This window comes from Musca domestica, unplaced genomic scaffold, assembly GCF_030504385.1.
Source record: "Musca domestica strain aabys unplaced genomic scaffold, Musca_domestica.polishedcontigs.V.1.1 104, whole genome shotgun sequence".
Taxonomy (NCBI): Eukaryota; Metazoa; Arthropoda; class Insecta; order Diptera; family Muscidae; genus Musca; species Musca domestica.
Window position 1 is genome coordinate 1,161,381 of NW_026712121.1, and position 18,854 is coordinate 1,180,234.

The following is an 18,854-nucleotide window of genomic DNA, read 5'->3' on the forward strand; positions in this document are numbered from 1 at the left end:
AGATAAGGAAGTGGTTTTAGACATGCACAGAATAACTCTACGAAGAGTATGGTAATACATTTGGGATTGGATCTTAGGATAGAGACGGAATCTCTAAGATTTTAAGGTGGACTTTTTGTTGACGAAGAAGCGGCCGCATCATACTTTATTACATTTAAAATTTTATTTTTTTATGGGTCACCATTTCCTTCCCAATGTCCTCGATAACTTTATCCCAGGCACATGTATCTCAAAATCAAACCCTAGTGACTAAATTGAAAAGCAGTATTGGAAAATAAATTACTTAGCCACTCTCCGGATTCTCCGCAAAATACCAACTGCAACAATTTATTACACATTACATAAGTCTCCGTTCACTATTTATGTCAATATTATTTAAATACAACTAATCACAGTGATTTCTTTGTTCGTTTGTCATAAATCCAAGATAATAGATTGTTTATTTAATTTTTGAAATAGTAGTTATATTGTTTAAAACCCCAGGCATTGTTTGCTCCAATTTACCAACCAAATGACAAATTGACAACAAAACGAAGATTAACTGCAATTTGCTGTTGAAATAGTTCTGCAAATGTATGGATATTTATGTAAAAAAAGGCAATGCATTGGTGAACAAAAACTACAAATTGCTTGGGTTAAGAAGAAAAAAAATTGTCATCTAAGGCAGACAGACAGACAGACCTGGCTGACCAGTTGTCACAGACGACGACAACTCTTATCGAAGCATATGTTAACATATAATTGAGAAAAATGAGCTCGCATGGAATTAGCATCATGTCAGAGATAGTAAATTACTAGCCACATTTTGAAGATAAAATATTTCAGCAACGCATTGTGGTTAGACAATATGAAAAGCAATTTGTTTTTAGCAGAATCACAAAAAGTGCATTAAGAAATCTTGCAAAATCCTGGCATAATGAATCTTCTATGAGCAAGAGCAAGAATGCATTCCTGACTTTTGTGATTTGCCAAAGACCACAGTCAGACTGAGTAAATAATGGCATAGCACTACTTAAATCATATCAACATTTATAGATGAGACAGCACTTGTCCAATTAGCTTTGAGGAAGCTCTCTGCATCCCCCTTAAAATACGTAACAATTTTTTTATACCCTCCACCATAGTATGGAGTGTATATTAAGTTTGTCATTTCTTTCTAACACCTCGAAATACACATTTTAGACCCCACAAAGTATATATATATTCTTGATCAGCATAAAATTCTATGTCGATTTAGCGATGTCCGTCCGTATGTCCGTCTGTGTAAATCACTCTAGCTTCCGAACGAATTGAAGTAGATTAATAAAAATTTGCCCAAATGTACGTTTTGTCTGCAGGACTTTTGGTATTGTATATAATAAGCCATGTAGGTCCACGTTTTGGAATAGCCCCCATATAAATGCCCCTCCTGATATTCGGTATTTTGATGATTTTATGAACATTTTATCACCAAAACTGTTTCAAATTTGGTATTTGAAGTTTGTAACGAATACTACAGCCTAATACAGAAAATTGTCTGTGCAGGTCCACATCTTTGTATATCCCCCATATAACGGTACCTCCCGATATTTGGTATTTTAATGATTTTATGGGCATTTTATCACCAGAATTGTTTCAAATTTGGTATTTGAAGTTCGTAACGGATACTACAGCCTAAGACAGAAAATTGTCTGTGAAGGTCCACGTCTTCGTATACCCCCCATATAACGGTACCTCCGGATATTCGGTATTTTGATGATTTTAGCGAATTTATTCACCGTAATTGTTTCAAATTTGGTATTTGAAGTTCGTAACGAATACGACAGCCTAAGACAGAAAATTGTCTGTGCAGGTCCACCTCTTCGTAAAGCCCCCATACCTATTGGTACCTGCCGATATTCGGTAGTTTAATGATTTTAGGGACATTTTTCACCAGAATTGTTTCAAATTTGGTATTAAAAGTTCGTAATGGATACTACAGCCTAAGACAGAAAATTGTCTGTACAGGACCACCTCTTCGTATAGCCCCCATATAACGGTACCTCCCGATATTCGGTATTTTGATTTTATCGACATTATGAATATTGTAATGGCTTATGACAAATATTACCTACGCAGGTTCATGTCGTCGTATAGACCCTAATATAATAGCTACATTTGGTATTTTTAAGATTTTAACAGAATTTTGAGAATTGTCAAATTTTTTCCAAATGGTGGAGGGTATTCAAAGTTCGGCCCGGCCCTCACAAAGGGTCGAAATTTTGAATATCCATGAAGCCCATTAAACTCGAAATTAACATCCGATTCCATTCAGACTTGGTACATCCCAATATTTCCATCAACACAAGATATGTTAGAAAGATGGTAAAGATCGTTCCATAGGGTTCCACATTTTGAAAATCAATCCTCCAACTCTCTTCAAATATCACACATGCAAACATTTTTGCTATCACAAGATCTTTTGTGGAGATGATATATATCTGCAAACCCCTACTAATACCTCACCCGAAACGGGTCACAATTTTCAATACCTTTATCCGCCATAATTTGCGAAACAAGTCAGCGATTTTTTACTATAGCAAGTTGTCTAAATATTTCTCTCAACCAGAAACCTGAGATAAATATGGAATTTATGATTTCGCAAAACAATTGGATGTAAATGTTCCGTTCTCTTGTAATTTTGTCCATTCCAATATTTGAATCTGTATTAGATGAGTTATGAAAATGGAATACTTCGGTCGGTCACATATCTCATATAAAGTGAGGGAAGTAACCAATATAGTTCAAACCTGGCACGTCGCAGTATTTATATCATATTTATTTAGGTCTGATACGAAATTTATAATGTTGGTCCATGCCTTCAGAACCTACTCCATAGAGGCTCAACAATTAGAATAATCATAGTACAGGTCAAAATAAATTCTATGTCGATTTAGCGATGAACGTCCGACCGACCAAAATCACTCTATCTTTTGGACGATATGAAGTAGGTTGATAAAATTTTACTCAAATGTATACTATTTCTGCAGGACTTTTGGTATTGAAAATGGTCTATGTAGGTCCACTTTTTGGTGTAGATCCCATATAATGGTACCTCCTTATTTTCGGACTTTGGTGATTTAAGCGACATTATTAACCGGAATTGTTTCAAATTTGGTATTTGAAGTTCGTAACGGATACTACAGCCTACGACAGAAAATTGTCTGTGCAGGTCCACGACTTCGTATAGCCCCCATATAACGGTACCTCCCGATATTCGATTTTTTGATGATTTCAGCGACATTTTTAACCGGAATTGTTTCAAATTTGGTATTCGAAGTTCGTAACGGATGCTACAGCCTATGACAGAAAATTGTCTGTGCAGGTCCACGACTTCGTATAGCCCCCACATAACGGTACCTCCCGATATTCGGTATTTTGATGGTTTTAGAGACATTTTTTCACCGAAATTGTTTCAAATTACGTATTTAGAGTTCGTAATGGGAACTACAGTCTGTGACAGAAAATTGTCTATGCAGTTCCAGGTCTTCGTATAGGCCCCATATATCAGCACCTCCCCTTTATTCGGTATTTTGACGAGTTTAGGTACAATACCCACCGAAATTGTTTGAAATGTTGTATTTGAAGTTCGTAGTGGATGCTAAAGCCTGTGACAGAAAATTGTCTATGCTGGTCCAGGTCTTCGCACTGCTCCGATATAACGGTACCTCCCTATATACGATATTTTGATGATTTAAGCTACATTATTCACCGTTTATTTCAAGTTTCGAATTTAAATATGGTAATGGCTTATGACAAACAATGCGTATGTAGGTCCACATCGTATAGACCCCAATATAACGGCTATATTCGGTATTTTTAAAGTTTTAACAGGATTTTTTAAGGATTTCATTTTATGAAAATTTCCAAATTCGTTCAAAATGGTGGAGGGTATTCAAAGTTCGGTTAGATGTTTTTTTTTTTTTTTTTTTTTTTTTTTTTTTTTTTTTTTTTTTTTGAAATTAGGTATTGCGAATTCCTAATAACAGAGAAAATATATGTCGCTGAATTACTAGAAACGGTTAAAAAACGGGTAATATAGTAAGTAGTTACTACTAAACTCAGGATCTGACTAAACTAAACTTATTTTTATACACTATCAGCCAGTACTTTAATATTAATTTAAAAAATCCACTTTACACAATTTATTAGCTAATCTAACTTGCTACTTGTTTTACAATCGCAGAACATTTATCTAAACTCAAACAACAACTCTTTCAATATTAATTTGTGGCACTGTTGGTGGTCGGTCCATTTACTGCGAGTCTTGTAAATTCTTAGATCAAATTGATCGATTAATTTGAACATTTATATGTTTCTCAATTGACAGTCTACGGCTACTCTTTCCCGATTATCAAGATTTGCATTGAGTTGTCGTTGGCTTTTGTTGTCTTTGCTGTGATAATTTGTATTCGATGTTGTTGTTGTTGCTGTTGGTGATAAACTCAAATAAATTCAATTTGAAATTAGACCACACTTGTCGATGTGTTTTTGGTATTAATTTTCTTATCCGGTTTGGCGAAGTAGATGGAAAAAAATCCACTAAAATTGAGTTGATAAAACAACACGAACTCCAACCACATTTAGGTGGTTTCGGATTGCCATTTAAAAGACAATTTGTAAATTGTTTGAATTGAGGCATTTCGATGCAATTGCTCCAATTTTGGTGTCGTTTAATTTAGTCCACTCACTCGTTGTTATGGCTGCACACGTCAAATTTTAAATATGTTGTCTATTCCTAATCCGTTGACATAACGGCATTTTGCGCCAAATGCGGGTGTCACACTAATCGAATCGGCAATGGGTTTGTTTTTAGTCCAGTATGGTCGTAATGGGTGTGTGTGTGTGGTAAGGCAAGCCGAAGTGTTGTACATTCATGTGTAGCGTATATGAAGCGCCAACGGCACCTTAATTAAAATTTGTATTGGTCTCGGGGGAATTATGGTAGCTACTAGTAATTAAATCAATGTCTTAGAGGTATTCACACATATTCTTTATGGCGTTGGTTGCCGCAAAAATGTTTGAGGCGCCAACTCTGAATAGTATTTCCTTTTTGGAAAAGTGTGGGAAAATGTTTGAAAAAGGCAATGCGTTGAATTTATTAGGTTTGTGGTGGCTTAAAAATAGTTGCGCTTGACAGAAATGTAAATAATTTTTAATTGTCCGTCTGCTAAATATTTTTGTAGACCAGCCACAGGTCGCATTTATTGTCCGATCAAGACAAAAATTTTGCACTAAACATTTCTTTGGCCCAAGGATGAACCCTATTGAAATTGGATATTATCGTCAAATTTTTAATATAGCTCCCATATATATCTTCAACCGATTTCGGGTTAATTGTGCACCAAATGGCGAATATCAGTCCAAATGACCTGAATTATATCACATCCGATCGAATTCAGCCTAGAAGCTAGTACAGTAAATTCTGGAGGAATTCGTTTTAGATATAGCTCCCATATGTTTCATCCGATTTGGCGTTTTAAGTCCCTCACATGGGTAATATGCACTTCACAACAATGATCTTTGGTACCAGATATCAGATACAGCTCAGAAAAAAGTGTTTACAATTTTGTCAAAAACGGTTCAGATTTGGACATAGCTTCCACATATATCTTTATCCTATTCCGGGTTAATTGTGCACCAAATGGCCAATTTTAGTCCAAATAACCTGCATTTTTTACATCCGACTGAATACAGTCTAGAAGGAAGTACATCTAATTTAGCGAAAATCGGTTCAGATGTAGCCATAGCTCCCATATATATGTTTCATTCGATTTGGAGTTTAAAGTTAATCACATTCGTAATATGCACTCCACAAAAATGAAATTTTGTAGCAGATAACTTATGGAGCTCAAAAATACCATTGCGAAATATAATCGAGATCGGATCAGATTAGGATATAGGTCCCATATATATAATTATCCAATATCAGTTCTATTTTGCACAAAATGGCTAATATCAGCCCAAATGGACTGCATTTTGGCACATCCGACTGAACTCATCCTAGAAGCAAGTACTTCAAATTTGGTGAAAATCGGTTCATATATAGCTATAGCTCCCATAAAAATGTTTCATCCGATTTGGTGTCACACAATAATGATATTTGATACCGGACATCAGGTACAGCTCGGTTCAGATTTTTATCTATCTTCAATATACATCTTCATCCGATTTTACGGTTATTGCTCACCATACAGTGTGAGATAAAAAACTGCAACAAAATCAAACGCCATAATTTTTACATTTTTTATACCCTCAGCCATATGGCTACAGAGGGTATATATCATTTGATACGGTCAAAACGTGCCTAGTCGAAATAACGGTTTTAGACCCTATGTCTCTTTGGACCAAATCCGTTTCAGAACATTTGGAGTCGATCTAGCGATCTCCGTCCGTCCGTCTGTCCGTCTGTCTGTCTGTCTGGCTGGCTGGTGCGCACGACAACTCTCGAAGGGAGTATCCGATTTGGTCCAAACTTGGTACATCGTAATATTTTTGTCAAACTTAGATCGAGTTCGGAGATGGGCAATATCGGTCCACTCCTTCTGGTACCTCCCCCACAATAGTTCGAAATTTTCAAAAAATTTATTTTTTGCACAGAAAGAGAAACGGAAATCCGATTTTGCTCCAACTTTGCAAATCTTAACATTTGCATCAGTGCTAGGTCAAGTGTGAAAATGGACAATATCGGTTCACTCCATCAAGTACCTCCCCCACAAATAGTCAAAATTTTGAATAATTACAACTCTTATAAAATGTGATATAAGAGTCCGATTGTCTTCAAATTTCACACATGCCAATATTTATGTTAACCCAAGGTCTGATGTTAAGATGGCATATATCGGTCTATTCCTTCTGATACCTCCCCCACAAATGGTCGAAATTTAAAAAAAATATATATTTTTTGCACAGAAAGAGAAACGATAATCCGATTTTGCTCAGACTTTGCAAATCTTAATATTTGCATCATTACTAGGTCAAGTGTGAAAATGGACAAGATCGGTACACTCCTTTTGGTACCTCCCCCACAAAAGGTCGAAATTTTGAATATCCATCAAGCTCTTAAAACACTAAATTAACATCCGATTCCATTCAGAATTACCACGTCTCAATATTTTTATAAACGCAAGATCTGTTATAAAGATGGTAGAAATCGGACCATTCGTTCTTGTACCTCCCACACAAAGGATGACAGTTTTGAATAATCAAAACGAGGAAAGAATCCGAAATAAACATCCGGTTCTCTTCATATTACACACGTCCCATTATTTCTACTAACTCAAGATCTGGTGTGAAGATGGGATATATCGGTCCACTCCTTCTGGTACCTCCCCCACAAAGGATCAAAATGTTGAGTATCCATGAAGCTCATAAAACGCAAAATTAACATCCGATTCTATTCAGACTTGGAGCTTCTCAATATATTCATCAACACAAGATCTGCCAACTTATAGTTGTCATAACTTGCGAAACAAGTCGGTGATTCTTAACAACTTGCTATATCTAAATATTTCTCTTAACCAGTATTGTGATATGAATATGTAAATTGTCGGAATTTATGATTTCGCATAAAATTGGATACGAATGTTCAATTTCCTTCAAATTTTGTACATACCAATATATTTTATCTGTATTAGATGAAGTATGAAAATGGAATACTTCGGTCCGCTATATCTGTTACCTGACGCATATTTCCGAAAATGTGCACCTATCTCATATAAAGTACAAGAAGTAGCCGATATAGTCCAAATCTGTCACGTTCATAACTCAAGGCTGGGGGTATACATCTGTCGGCAAAACCGACTGTTACCATTTTACTTGTCTTTTTTTTTAATTTTATTGAATGAAAGAAAAAAATGTCGGAAATAGCATCAAATGTTAAAATAACTTTAGATTTGTTCGAATTTGTCACCTTTGACACAATTATGGCCTTCAAACGGTCAATGAAACCGTTACACACTGCCCGAATGTTGCACGAATCTGCGGTGTTTTGATCCATTCCCGGCGAAGCGCTTGCTTGAGGTGATCGACACTTTGGTATTTTTTATTGCCAACTAGACACAATGGTCCAACGGATTGGTATCCGGAGATTTTGCGACGCGGGTTTCCATTAAGTCGTTTCTTTACTTTTCGAACCATTTCTGCTGTTGTTTCTGGCAATATAATGAACTGTCACTAGAATTAATTTAATTTTAGTGGCTTAGAAATGACAGCAGTCTGAAATTGGTTGCACTTTTTTTCATCTCACCCTGTAGAACGACTGCAAAATTAGGAAAAATGATAATTCAAATAATTTTTTGGTCCATTTGAACCCTTAATATATATTTTCAAAAACAATTACCTTTAATTCTGACCCTAATCCTAAGCCATGCAAAATTCCGTGAGGATCGGACGATAATTGCGACCTGTGCAGGGGGTGTAGAAAAACTTTAGAAAATGTATAATTTAAAATTGTAAGTCAAACTGTAAAAAATGTTTTTGTCATATATTTACGAGATTATCATAGATTTCATCTTTATCTGGCAAGAGACCACCCCGAATTTATGAGAATTGTGAAAATCAGTCCAGCAGTTCTTGGCTTATAAACAGAATAACTAAGATTTATTTCAAATATAAATTGGTTTGGTTTATATTACCCGCTAAATATTGTCCGATGACCATTCAAATTAGTAGGCTTCAGCCCAACCCTCTAACTCGATGCAAAATTCCACATCAATTGGTTTATATTTGTGGTCTGTTGAGTAACTATAAAATCAGGATTTTTTCTGTTTTTGGTCCATTTCATCTCCGAAAAACATTAGGGCTCATTTGTAACCCTAACCCCACATCCATTTTCAGTTTGGTGAGGATCGGGCCATAATTGCGACATGTAGTGTGATTTCAAATTAACATGGACAGATGGACATACATAGCTAGATCGACTCATTTATCTGTTTTTATAGGCAAGCCTTCTCAATGTCATTATATGCACACTATTCCAACATTTTTTAGGGGAGATCTCAACCTTCAACTTCAAAAAATCCTTCGTCAAATTAAGTGAAAATCAATTTAGAAAAAAACTTGCTCGTAATTATAAGGTACATCGCATTTGTTATGACTTAGTTCACCCAAATTCCCAATTTAAAGGCATATTTCTAGCTTTGTTAAATATGCATAGTGGTACAGGGTATCCAGTAGCCGGCTCGCCCGAATTTTATCTTTCCTTACCAGTTTTATTTGAAATCGATTAAAATCGGTTTATTTTTGCACATACAGATTTATTCACATATATATTTTTCTTTTCTCAAGTCTGAACCATTTGTTACATGTTCTATATGAAGTTTTCAGTAGAATCTGCATTTCAAAACAATTGCCTGTAGGGAAAATTATTTTCTCGAAATATAAACCTCTCAACAATGCTCTTTGCTCCCCATAAATCTCGAAACATTCAACCTATTTTAACAGCCGACATAGTATGTTAATCGTTATTTTAATTGGCTCGGTGTGACAAACAAAGCGTTTTGCCACAATTTACATATCGCTCTGACGCATGCCATGATTATTCGAATGAATTTAACACCAATTAATTTAGCGAACCATCTTTCGCGCTCTTTTTGTTTTTTTTTTCACCCAACTGGCCACTGACTATTTAAACAAACCATCGAAGATTACGAATTACGAAACAGGTTGTTGTAACGTTTTCAAACTAATTTGAATAAGTCGTCAATTAAAAAACAATTTATGTGGTGTTGATTAAAAATGAAATAAAAAAGAAACAGATTTAAGCGGAACACCAATTGAGGACTTGGTGGTGGCGAGCGAGCGAACGAATCTCAGAAGCAGATGCCATAAAATTAATTAACATATTATCTATAAAATCGAAAAGTGCTACTGGTGCTATTTGGAGATATAAGCGGTAATTTAAACGAGATCAAGAATTTTTTTTCAAAACGTCAAACGGGTTTTCATGAAACGTAACTTCAAATGAAGACATTCAAATATTTAAATAATGGACATGATTAAAATATTTCTCATTTATGCTTGATGTTAATTCGTTTGTTCCGTTTGCTGGGGTTCAGGCAAAATAAGTTTGAATTTTCATTTTTATATTAAGTTTGTCATTCCGTTTGTAACACCTCGAAGTATACATTTTCTATGTCGATTTAGCGATGTCCGTCCGTCTATCCGTCTGTCCGTCTGTGGAAATCAATCTAGCTTCCGAACGAAATGAAGTAAGTTGATAAAAATTTACTCATACGTGTATTATGTCTGCAGGACATAATTTGCCATGTAGGTCCACGTCTTCCTATAGCCTCCATAAAACGGTACCTCCCGATATTCGATATTTTGAGGATTTAAGCGACATTATTTACCGGAATTGTTTCAAATTTTGTATTTGAAGTTCGTAATGGATACCTAATACAGAAAATGAGCGATGTAGGTCCACGTCTTCCTATAGCCCCCCATATAATGGTACTCCCGATATTCGATATCTTGATGATTTTAGCGACATTATTTACGGGAATTGTTTCATATTTGGTATTTGATGTTCGTAATGGGTACTACAGCCTATGACAGAAAATTGTCTATGCAGGTCCAAGTCTTTGTATAGCCCCCATATAACGGCAGCCTCCGATATTCGGTATTTTGATGATTTCAGCGACATTATTTACCGGAATTGTTTCAAATTTAGTATTTGAAGTTCGTAATGGATACCACAGCCTATGACAGAAAATTGTCTATGCAGGTCCAAGTCTTTGTGTAGTCCCCATATAACGGTACCTCCCGATATTCGGTATTTTGATGATTTTAGCGACTATATTTACCGGAATTGTTTCAAATTTGGTATTTAAAGTTCGTAATGGATACTACAGCCTATGTTTTTTGTGCAGGTCCACGTCTTCGTATAGCCCCATGGTACCTCCCTATATTTTTTCATGTTTCGCACTTGAATATTGTAATGGCTTATGACAAAGGTTACCTATGCAGGTCCACGTCGTCGTATAGACCCTAATATACGGCTACATTCGGTATTTTTAAGATTTTAACAAGATTTTTAACGGATTTTATTTTTTTTTTAATTTCCAAATTTGTACCAAATGGTGGAGGGTATACAAAGTTCGGCCTGGTGGAAAAAAAAAATGAAAGTATTCGAAATATTTAAATCCAAAATTTCTTTCTTTCCTTGCTTTCTATCATTGTCTTAACCATTTTCGAAGACAATGGAAAAGAAATCTCCATCTTATTAGCACGAGCTATCAATTTATCCACATCTTCCCTCCCGTAATTGTTAAACCTTCGTTGAGTTTTCACATTTTTATTGTTTTTCTTTTCCTCCTCCCTTTTCTTTTTTTTTGTGGGCGTTGAACTTGAAGACTGAAATTAAGTTCGGGCAATGGCACGGTTAACTGCATCATTTATTTTTTGTTTTTGTCTTGAATTTTCGGGGAGAAAAGATATCTGGTGAATAGCTATTATCTCTTGTTTATTTAAGTGTGTTGTAATTACCAAGTTTGTTGGGGGAAATTGTAGCATTGATGATGGTGGTGATAGCTCTAATAGGTGCTCAACTCCGAAACGAAAGACTTAAGACACAAACTTGGCCTAGAGGTAAAATTTAATATTTGGATGAAGGTTTAGTGATTGATCACTGATATTTTCGTTGTGTGTTTTTATACCCTTAGCCATATGGCTATGATACGGCCAGAACGTGCCTCATCGAAATAACGGTTTTAGACTTTAGGTCTCTTTGAAGGTGCGAACAAGGTCAATGTAGGTAAACTCCATCAAGTACCTCCCCCACGTCCAAGGTGTGAAGATGGAATATATCGGTCCACTCCATCTGGTATCTCCCACACAAAGTTTCAAAATGTTGAATATTCATGAATATTCATATTTCCATAAACACAAGATCTTCTATATCTATAAAAGAGGAAAATATTTATATGTTTGTTTGTTTGCAATTTATGGACGCGAAAACCGCTGAACAGATTTTCCTGAAAATTTCCAAGTATACTACAACATTGCCTGAAAGTAACATAGGCCATATAACTTTTTGAAATTCCACTTGGAACCAGAGATATGGCATCAGAATCGGAGGTACCTCCCAAAAGTTTAGATTTTATATCCACATATCTATTGATCGATTACAGGTAGACCAAATGGCTAATATCAGCCCTAATAGACTGTATTCTGGCACTTCCGACGGAATTAAGTCTAAAAGCAATTTATTCAAATTTTGGTGAAGACCGGTTAAGATACAGCTACAGCTCCCATATATATGTTTCATCTGATTTGAAATATTTTTCTTGTAGACAACTTCATTTTTAAGGAGAAGGCCACCTTGTCCATCAGAGGTTAGATAATTTTCTTTCGAGGACCAAAAATTCCAGTTCATATGGTCTTCTAAAAATGGATAAAGGTAGCAATTCTTTGAATAGAAGTTCAGGAAATCTCACAAAATAAAAAAAAAAATTTCCGTCCTACATCAGGATATCTTATCATTACAAACCAAAAAGTCTTCAAAAGGCAAATCAAACATTATTCTTCCTCGGACAGCAAAAGATCTTGGCATGATAAATCAGAAGATTTTTTCAAGAAGTCCGGAAATAAATGCCGTAGAGGACCATGGGGTCTCCTAATAACAGACAAAAAGGAAGATCTTTTTAAAGAAGATCAGATAGGTCAGAAGATCAACACATAAAAAACTCTAAGACATAACGACACAAACCCTGGGAGAGAAGAGAATAATAATAATAGACCATTCCAATATTTGTTGCCAACGAGCAAACATAGAATCCTTAATCCTTCGCAAAAAATTAATTTGAACCAAAATTAGTGTTGCAGTTTTCCGTTATGGTAATCTATTGGGTTTTATAGTAAATAAATAATTATAATTTTATGTGTACTACATGTTTATTTTAACATTTTTTAAACGCTGTTTTACTTATTAATATTTTAAATGTCTTTTTCAGATCTCAATCATCTACAGAATTTTAGGTAAGTTTATAACATTTTGAGACAGCAGCGAAGTAATTCTGAATTATTTATTTAACATCCAATTCTCTTCAAATTTCACATCATAATATTTCTACTAAAGCAATAACTGATGTGAAGATAGAATATGTCGGTCCATTCCTCCTGGTACCTCCCCCACAACGGATCAATATTTTGAATAGCCATGAAGCTTGTAAAGCACAGAAGAAACACAGCTCCAGTAAAAAATCGAGGCACATACAAATTTCCTTGATTTGAGTTACATGAAAAACATATTAAATGGATCAAAGGCATTTCCTTTCACTTGGCAAATTTCAATAATAGACTCACAATTTTTGAGTCTCAAGCAGCAGCGGCGGCAGCAGCAACTTATCGAATTCATTAGGAAATCATCACTTATTTAAATGAATGAACAGCAGCAGCAGCAGCAACAAATGGAAAGAAACTTCATATCATTTGCCATTTTGTGGTGGCAATAGAAAGTAAAGCAGCCGATGACAGTAAGCCAAATGGCGAGCCACTGTCTGATCGTTGTCTATATGTCTGTCTGCTGGTGGTTATCCGCATAAAAACCCCAAACTAGAGAGAGAAAGAAAAAACAAAACCAAAACAAGCAAAAAAATCCATATGAATATCATTGCAACACTTATGACACATTTTCCTCAAAAAACACAATTTTTTGCTGTTCATCGTTTCCCTATGCGTTTCTGCGAGCTGCATATCATTGTCATCACGTTATTTTTCCAATTCGTATTCATTCAAAACAATTGCAGCGTGTTTGGCATAATTCCTAATGTCAGGAAAAAAAGATATGCACAAAATATCACAGCCACAATAACCGCACAAAAGCGTTACAGTTTCAGCATTTAAAAGAAACAATTTTCACTTTCAACGGTTTTCTGTTTTTTACTGTCTTTTTTTGTTGTTGTTGTTGCGAAGATATTAAAAATTCCCATTAGCTTTAGTGAGCCGGTAATGATTTTTTTTTGTTCACGATTTTCTAGTAAATTTCTTTGCTAACGATTGCGTAATGGTGTTTTGGTTTTTATGGTTTAAGGGCGCTTGCGACTTTCATGCGTCGTTTTACATTTAAATTGGGTGTAAACAAAAGACTTAGACAACAAACCTTTCTTTAGCCACCACCACCAAACTATTCAAAGAGCGAAGGAGAGAGAGTGAGTGAGAGAGAAAGACAACCAAGGTAATGATGTTTGTTTTGGTTTCCATCACTTGTTGTTTTTATTGTTTTGTTTTTCTCTTTCAATTATTTATTCTAGTCACATCTTTCTTGGCGTTAACCAACATTTGTTGTAATTGTATAATTGTCTCCAACTAAATAAATAAACGTAAAAGGTGTCGTCTCAGTAATAACTGTGGTTGCGGATCATGTCTTTAGCTGTTCAAAAAAAAAAAAAGGAAAAGTTAAACTTTTTTTGTCGACTCGTAAATATTCAGCTCACGAAAGTTTTAGTTTAAAAAAGAGACAAATACGGAGGAAGTTTCCACTGCAGTTTCTGCGAATTTAACTAAACTATCCGATGAAGTGGGGAGTGTTTAATTTGGGTGTGTAAAAATGTGGGATTGCAACAAAACGCAACAGACACGCCCGTATGATGACTCATGCTAACAAACAATGTCCATCATATCATGTCTATTCATCTTCCATATAATTAAAGATGTCATAGAGATCTAAATAAGTTTCCACTTTTAATTGGAATTTTTAAATGTTTTGATCACGCATTTCAGGCGAATAATCATGCAACTGCTCACATACAAAAAATCATACAAAGCCATCATTTCGTAGTTTCTAAACCTTTAAATATTTTTAAAGCTGAGACTTAAGAGAAGACTCTTTGCACTTGTATGAGAATACCCTTTGGTCTTCTATGAAAAACCCTTTCGGTCTTCTATGAGAAGCACTTTTGGTCTTCTATGAAAAGCACTTTTGGTCTTCTATGAGAAGACCTTTTGGTCTTCTATGAGAAACTCTTTGGCCTTTTATGAGAAGACCCTTTGGTCTTTTATGAGGAAAGTCTTTGGTCGTCTATGAGAAGACCCTTTTTGGTCTTCTATGAGAAGACCTTGTGGTCCTCTATGAGAAAACCTTTTGTGTCCTCTATGAGAAGACATTTTGTGTCCTCTATGAGAAGACCTTGTGGTCTTCTATGAGAAACCCCTTTGGCCTTTTATGAGAAACCCCTTTGGCCTTCTATGAGAAGACCTTGTGCTCTTCTATGAGAAGACCTTGTGGTCTTCTATGAGAAGACCTTGTGGTCTTCTATGAGAAGACCTTGTGGTCTTCTATGAGACGACCTTGTGGTCTTCTATGAGAAGACCTTGTGGTCTTCTATGAGAAGGCTTGTGGTCTTCTATGAGAAGACCTTGTGGTCTTCTATGAGAAGACCTTGTGGTCTTCTATGAGAAGACCTTGTGGTCTTCTATGAGAAGAACTTGTGGTCTTCTATGAGAAGACCTTGTGGTCTTCTATGAGAAGACCTTCTGGTCTTCTATGAGAAGACCTTCTGGTCTTTTATGAGAAGAACTTGTGGTCTTCCAAGAGAAGACCTTCTGGACTTCTATGAGAAGATCCTTTGGTCTTCTATGAGAAGATCCTTTGGTCTTCTATGAGAAGACCTAGTGGTCTTCTATGAGAAGACCCTTTGTTCTTCTATGAGAAGACCCATTGGTCTTCTATGAGAAGGCCCATTGGTCTTCTATGAGAAGACCCATTGGTCTTCTATGAGAAGACCTTGTGGTCTTCTATTAGAGGACCATTTGGTATTCTATGAGAAGACCTTGTGGTCTTCTATTAGAGGACCATTTGGTATTCTATGAGAGGACCATTTGATCTTCTATTAGAAGGCCCTTTTTGTCTTCTATGAGTAGGCCTCTATGAGAAGATCTTTTGGTCTTCTATGAGAAGACCATTTGATCTTCTATGAGATGACCCTTTGGTCTTCTATGAGCAGACCTTTGGCTCTATGAGAAGACCTTGTGGTCTTCTATTAGAAAACCTTGTGGTCTTCTATGAGAAACCCCTTTTGGTTTTCTATGAGAATGTCCTTGGTCTTCTATGAGAGGATCCTTTGGTCTTTTATGAGAAGACCCTTTGGTCTTCTATGCGAAGACCTTTTGGTCTTCTATACGAAGACCTTCTGGTCTTCTATTAAAATATCTATGGGTCTTCCATGAGAAGACCTATGGGTCTTCTACGAGAAGACGTTCAATCATTCAACAAAAAATTGTAATTGCTTATGATTCACAATGATCGCGGTTTGATTCTCATTCTTTAGTTATTTTTTGTTAAATGCGGCTTATGAAAAGTATTTGAGGTAAAAACAATAACCCTCTTCTAAATAAAATATAACAGCATTTATTTCTGAGTTTATTTTATTCCAACGCCCACTTATGGATATAAGCTTTGTAAAGGTTGCTTGAATAATTTAGACACTCCTTGCAAAGGCCAAAAAAGATTGGCTTTTTTTGGTTGACAAAGTTAACTGCAATTTATGGTCAAATGACAGTTGCAAGTTGCGGTGTAACTCAAACAAACAAAATAATTTACCTACCGCATTGTAAATAATGGCTACACTGTAGCATACCAGGCTAATTATTCTACGTTTATCTACTCCCTCATAATGATTTGTTCCTTTTTTTTCCTAAAATTAAGAATATTTTAAAACTTTGTTCTACAGTACACCTTTGCTTAAATTTTCTTGTACATACTTTTTTAGTTTGTATGCAGTATTATTATCATTTTTTTATTTTTTGTTTTTAAACCCAGACCTTGACAATGTTGCATTTTGCTATTTTTTTTTTCTCGCTGACTAATGAAATGTCATCGTTTTGAAAAAAAAATTAGCTCTGAAAGATTAACCTTTAAAATTGGCTTGCCAGTAATTTTGCATTGAGTAACATCACAATTATCTCTATTTATCTGTGTGTTCAATAATGGTGATCACCTTTAGTTATTTTTAGTATCACATTTTTTTTCTTCTCGTTTCTTATGACTCAGTTTCTTTATGCAAATAGGTTTCTTTGTTTTTGGCTAATAGCAGTAACACAAATCAAAAATATTTTGGCGGTGCACTGCTGCTGGAGTGTTCCATAAAAATGTGTGTGCCCATTTTTTGGAGTTTTCGAGTTAAGAAATGTTACATTTATCGTGACTTGATTGTCGTTAAGAAAGACATTTTTGTCTCGGCACAAAGTGCCATAAAGCCGGGAGGTATGATCACGTTTCTAAACGACGTTTTTTTTTTTGGTTTGAAAATATTTTTTGTTTCGTTTTTCGTTTTTTGATGATTTACATTGATCGCATGCCATAAATGTTGAAAAATGGCAGACACATTCATATATTAAATATTATTTATTGTTATCGGAATGGAGAGGTGCATAGGCTACATGCATAAATTTATGATTGGCTAGGGTTAGATTGTGACCAAAAAAACATTGCTGCAAAAAAAAAAACAAAAGACTTAAGACACAAACGTGTTATGACGAATGCAGTTTTTTTTGTCGATGTGTTTGACAAATATGCGCCAGATCGTTAGGGTTATTGTCAATTGTTCTACTTTGTTGAATGGCTGCAGCCATACGAATAAATTTAATTGGACAATTATCAGGCATTAAATGTTTGCAATTTACACAAATTGTCATAAATTGTCTGTTTGTTTTTGGACAAAAAAAAAAAAAAAAAAACAAGTGATTTATAACAAACTTGCAAGTGCCCGCTACTTCGTCAGTGAAAAAAATAGATTCTTTCTAATAGTTGGTGTGTGGCATTTTTAGTACTCAAAATACACAATTTGTCTATATTGACTATAAAATTTTGAATCAAAACTTCATACATTGTACTAAATTCTCAGACTTTCAAGGTTTTTTTCATTAATATTTTTCTTTTTCGGAAAGAATTATAGGAAAATGTTTACCTTTTAAACCAAAAAGTATTCATTTTGAATGTTATGCAGGAGAACATTAGCAAAACCATTGCACAATGTTCTCACATCAAATTTTTCTGTCCAAAACTTTTCAACGTCTCCATATTTAACCCTAGAAACCAACAGTCAATTTTCTGATCTATCTCTTCAAAACCAAATTTAGTAGCATTTAGTTCGCATATCCAAAACAATCTACATCTCTCAATCGCAGACGCCAACAGAGTGATCTAAAATTAGTACCATTTAGTACTTTTCGAAGAGTGTATAGTACACCCGATATCAACAGAGACCTCAATATCAAATTTCGGGATTCCAGCTCTTCACCCAATACCCAATTAAGTACCCTTCGAACACTTTTCCAAACCCACCTCTATACCTCAATACCACGTACCAACAGATATCTCAATATCAAATATCCGGATTCCAGCTCTATGCCTTCACCCAATACCCAATTTATTATCTTTCGAATACAATGACTTATAAAATGTCAGGATTTCAAGTCTATCCCTTCACCCAATACCATATTTTGTACATTTTAGTAATTTTCGTTCAATTATAGCTCACATTTCCAAATCAAACTCCATATCTCAATTCCAGATACTAACAAAGACCTCAGTATTATATTTAAGAACTCAAGCCCTATCCCTTCTAAAAATACCAAATTTTGTACCCCTTTGTACATTTCATACAATTGCAGGCTGAGATGAAAAAAACTGCAACCAACTTCAGACTGCTGTCATTTCTAAGTCACTTGTCCGATAGCTGTTAAAATTATTTCAGTGACAGCTCATTATATTGTTTACAAGAGTATAAAAGCATTCTGGTAAAATTTTCCAGAAAAAAAGTTATTCGTGATGGAATTCAAGCGTGATAGTGTGATTTCTTTATATTTGGGTGGAAAACCACAAGAGCACTCCAGCA

The 18,854-nt window shown here is 35.2% G+C and overlaps 1 protein-coding gene across 2 annotated transcripts in view; it reads left to right on the plus strand.

Annotated features, from left to right (window-relative positions):
- LOC101892224 (uncharacterized) overlaps window positions 1–18,854 on the plus strand; it is a 185,916-nt gene that overhangs the window by 81,303 nt on the left and 85,759 nt on the right. For both annotated transcript variants that reach the window (XM_059128317.1, XM_005185338.3), the window contains exon 3: window positions 12,972–12,996. The gene's annotated coding sequence lies outside the window, so the exon portion shown is untranslated. The remainder of the gene's footprint in view (window positions 1–12,971; window positions 12,997–18,854) is intronic.